Source organism: Gavialis gangeticus, unplaced genomic scaffold (genome assembly GCF_001723915.1).
Source record: "Gavialis gangeticus isolate Ggan-Ray unplaced genomic scaffold, GavGan_comp1, whole genome shotgun sequence".
NCBI classification, from domain to species: domain Eukaryota; kingdom Metazoa; phylum Chordata; order Crocodylia; family Gavialidae; genus Gavialis; species Gavialis gangeticus.
In genome coordinates this window covers 61,761,574-61,765,809 of record NW_017728993.1, presented here as the reverse complement: position 1 = coordinate 61,765,809, position 4,236 = coordinate 61,761,574, and the positions used below count along the sequence as shown (strand labels likewise).

Below are 4,236 nucleotides of genomic sequence, written 5' to 3'. Positions count from 1 at the left end.
TCCCCAGGTGCAGTACCTTGCACTTGTCAGTATTGAAAAAAGGGATCTCCTGACACACCACTGGGATTTGAATCCAGGATCTCCTGTTTACTAGGCAGGTGCTTTAACCAACTAAGCCATGGCACCTCTGATGTAAAGGAATCAACGCCCACTTTCTTCTGCTTCAAAGACCACGAGAGGTGCAAGGTCAGGGAGGAGCTGGACCCCTGGTGACCAGGCTTACACAGAGTTGCTAGGGCCCTGCCTCCAAGTGACAATATGAGTTAGTGCATCTGCCTTTTGTAAAGGTTCTGCTCAACCCTCCTGTATCCCTCTCATAGCCCTTGGCTGACTTAATGCAGCAGTCAGAGCCCCCAGTCATGTCTGGCTGCTGTAGCTTTTGGTTGCTTTTTTTTTCCTCCTCACCATTATCAGGTGCTTTGGGAGCTCTTTGCAGAGGCTAGTCCTACTGTCCATGTCCTCAGAGCAGGAGCCAGAAGGTTGGCATAACAGGGAGAGAGCACCATGACTGATAGGAGGGAGGAAGAACAGGATAGGGAAGAGCTTGGGGAAAGCCATAATGGCCATGACTGTCCTCCTTCCTCTTGCCCTGCCAAGTGTCTCCTAACCTGTCATGCTGAGAGGGCAGTCTCCTTCCTGAGTTCATTCCCTGCTTGGCATGTTCCTCATAGAGGGAATGGGGGACAGAGAGGAATTCCCTCTCCACGGTTCTCTGGAGAAGCAGGGTGATTCCTCACCGCAGTAGACCTGACCCCATAGATGACTGGTAGGGAGGGTATGGAGGCACGTGCCCTCCCCCCCCCAACAGGGTTGTCCCCACCACCGATGATGCCGGCAGCATCTGCAGGTGCTCATCAGCTCCATCCCCACCACCAATGCCACTGGCAGCGTCTGTGTGTGCTTGCCATCTCCATCCCTGCTGCTGATGCTGCCACTAGCTTCTATGGATACCCCCCCAGACTCAGGAGGCACCAGTCACCCATGCCTGACTCTATTCTTTCCAATGACACTAGTAGTGAGGGGCAGAAGCTGGATGGCCCCACAGCTCTTCCACAGCCAACATGGACTCCTGCTCTGGAAAAAACAGGAGCTAAGGTGCTCCTGGCTTTAGAACTTTTTGTCGCTGCCATCGAAAGCAGTAAATGCTCCAAAATCTAGTAGTAGATTTTCAATTAGTAGATGAGTAGTTCCTTCAAAACAAAACAGCTGGGAGGGTAATAGCTTAACGGTCCCCCAGACTCATCCAGTTCATCCTAACCCCTTGGTCACTCCTTCTAAGACCGAGTCAGTAAACTTGGGTACTTCATCAGTATCAATACTACCTCCTATGGTACTTTTCCATGGGAAGGGTGAGGCATGGAGTATTCATCACTGAAACAATGCATTTCCCCACTAGCTATCCTGTTTCCAGTGTACACATTGTATTCCCAGAAGGAATCAGGGAACTTATTTCACAGGACTAAGCACAACTGTGTAGATACCTGTGGTTGTGGAGGGGTGGGGGGAACTGCCATGTGCATGCCTGCTGAATAATGGTCAAATTCAGATCTGAACCCAGGCTCGTTGTCTTCATCTCCTTGCTCTCTCACCACAAGCCTATGCTTTTAGTTGGGAGGACTGAGAGGAAGAGACAGTTGAAATGGTTATTTGGACCAGCAGACCAGTGCAGTCATTCATATTTTTCAAAGAAAATAAAAGCTAAAGAAGAAAATGAAGGGGCAGGGAGGTGAAAGGATATTGGTAGAAGCAGGGCTAACTCCCTCTCCATAGTAAAGACTGTAGGGGCTGGATGGCATTTGAGTGTAATGGGAGCTCCTGAAGAGATTCCCCTCACGCTGGAAAAACATTCGCTTATCAGGCTTGTCCAAACAATTCTCTGTTTAATTCCAACATGATGGACTGGATGGGAGAAGTGGAGCCCCAGGCCTGTCTGCCTCAATATCATTACTCTTGACGGGCACAATATACCTCGCCTCTATGTCCTGCAGCAAAGCTCGGCAGGGAAATTAGCGTCCCCATCACAGCAAGGGGTGAATTGAAGTGGCTCTTCTCCAGCAACCCTAATTTCCTGCCCTCCTCCAAAAGCCACCTCTCACCCTCCTAACTACCCCTCTGGGGACAGCTGCCATCTCTTGGCTTACACCACAGCACTTGACCCAGGAACTTCTGGAGCAGAAAGAAGAAATTACCACTAGATACACTGAAGAGAAAGGCTTTTTAGCAAGGTGCTGTTACCCATTCATTGCCTCAACTGAGCCGGCACAGAGAGAGGGGTGTACACTCCCCTGTGGGCTGGGTTATTACCAGCATACTTTCTTACCAATGCTCTGTCACACAGACACATGCACACAAGATTTCCATGCACTGTGGTTTTTATTGCTATTTCAGACAGCACTGAAAACACCTTACATATGCAGGCAAAGCTGGGATCTGTCTCGGTTGAGATAGCACTAGCTTGGAACCAGGGTAAGATAGGACTAGTACAAATCCTGGCTTTCTCTGTCTGCACTAAGGGCTTATGTTGATGCAGCTGTGCCAGCTGATGGCCACCAGTCCTCCCCAATGCAGACAACACCACACACTCCTTTAATCGCATGTACAGTATTTTGCTTTCTGTCACACATACGTGTAAACACAGTCTCTTCTGCTGATGTTGCACACCCATTCTTTTCCTCCTCACACATACACACTTTATCCTCTGCCATGTCCCATAACTCTTTCTTTCCCTTTCACCCTTCCAAAGTGTTCTCGTGTCCCTCTAGCAGGCCTTAGGATCTCCAAGCAGAAAAATTTACTTCCTTTAGATTATATAACAAGCTCTTTAGGGGACAGAGGGTTTGTTTGGTTGCTCCGAGGGTGGAGCAAGCTGCCAAAATGAAATAATAATGGCTAATTTACCAGAAACCCAATTAAAGGAAGAATGTGGGGAATGGAGATGAGACGTACAGCAAATTCCAGCTGGGGTGACTTTTGTCACCTCCTTATTCGCTTCTCGCTTTTCAGAGGCAACCCAGGATCCAGCCAGGAAAAAACCCCACCAACCTGGCATTTGTTTCCTAAAGCACACCAGTGCACACAGACAGGAGTCTAGCTGGCAAGGGGAAATATACTTAAGATGCATAGAAACAGGGCCCATTTCTGTGAAGGTTTTCTCACTGGCTGTTAATTTTTCAAGGAGGTTTAGTGCTTTGGAAAGAATGACATCTCTGGAAGGTGATGTCCTGAGTTTCTTCCCAGCGCAGCAGTGGTGAAAGCTCTCCCTCCCCCCAGTGATGTGTTTATTCAGAAGGAGGCACCCTTTAAGGTGGCAGAGGCACTTTAGGACAGATCCTGATGCCCCTTGGGCAGTGTCAACCTATACCAGATGAGGATGTGGTTCCATATTTCACTGATACATTTAAATACAGTAAAGGTTACATGACATGTAAACACACACCCATATCCCTTGTGTGCACCACACAGCAAGGTTTCTGCCCAGCAAGACGTCTCATTCCCTGGGGCATCTTCCTAAATGTCTCTACTGCTTTCCATTGACCACCTTACAATCTGATTGTTGTGGGACACTTTTCCTCAGCCCATCTCCAGTTGGATGGCACTGCCCTGCTTTGCAGTGACTCCAGGCAGGAGCAGGTGCCCTCACATTGGCACTGGCAGCACTTGGTAGCACCGAGCGTGGACCCAAGTACTCTGTTTTTTCCTCTCACTTAGAGTAACACAAACAGATAGAAACATTGTTTGTTCAGTAGAGCCACAGCAGGCCAAGTCCTGCTTGCAAGACCAGGAGCAGAATGAAAAAGTACTCCTCAGCAGGCAAAAATGGAAGATTGCTGCACATAAAAATGAGAGGGGACAGGTCCAGAGGGGGAGAAAGGAAATGTGGCATAGAGGAATGAGAGAAAGAGACAGAAATGAAGTGACCTGCCTTACTATGCCCACTCCCACACAGAAAGAAGGAAAGGGAGAACTAAGCCCTACTGGTGCCGAGGACAGAGACAGGAAGAGAGTGGTCCTCTCACTGTTGTAGCAGAGAGCATTGTGGTGACATCCCATTGCAGCTTTGTATTCTTAAGCATTACAGACCAGATGCTCAGTGGTGTAAATCAGCACAGCAGTCAGTGGGACCACACTAACACCAGCTGAAGCTCTGGTCCTCCATGAACAATAATTAAAAGGGCCTACAAGAGATTCCTTGTTTAAACCCACTCCTCCTCCACCCCTGTAATCTCCCATGAATAA

At 48.6% G+C, this 4,236-nt stretch overlaps 1 non-coding gene across 1 annotated transcript; it reads right to left on the bottom strand.

Annotated features, from left to right (window-relative positions):
* Window positions 1-52: 52 nt before the first annotated feature.
* On the bottom strand, window positions 53-126 carry TRNAT-AGU. The gene has a single exon. It is a non-coding gene; the product is annotated as a tRNA-Thr (tRNA).
* Window positions 127-4,236: the final 4,110 nt, after the last annotated feature.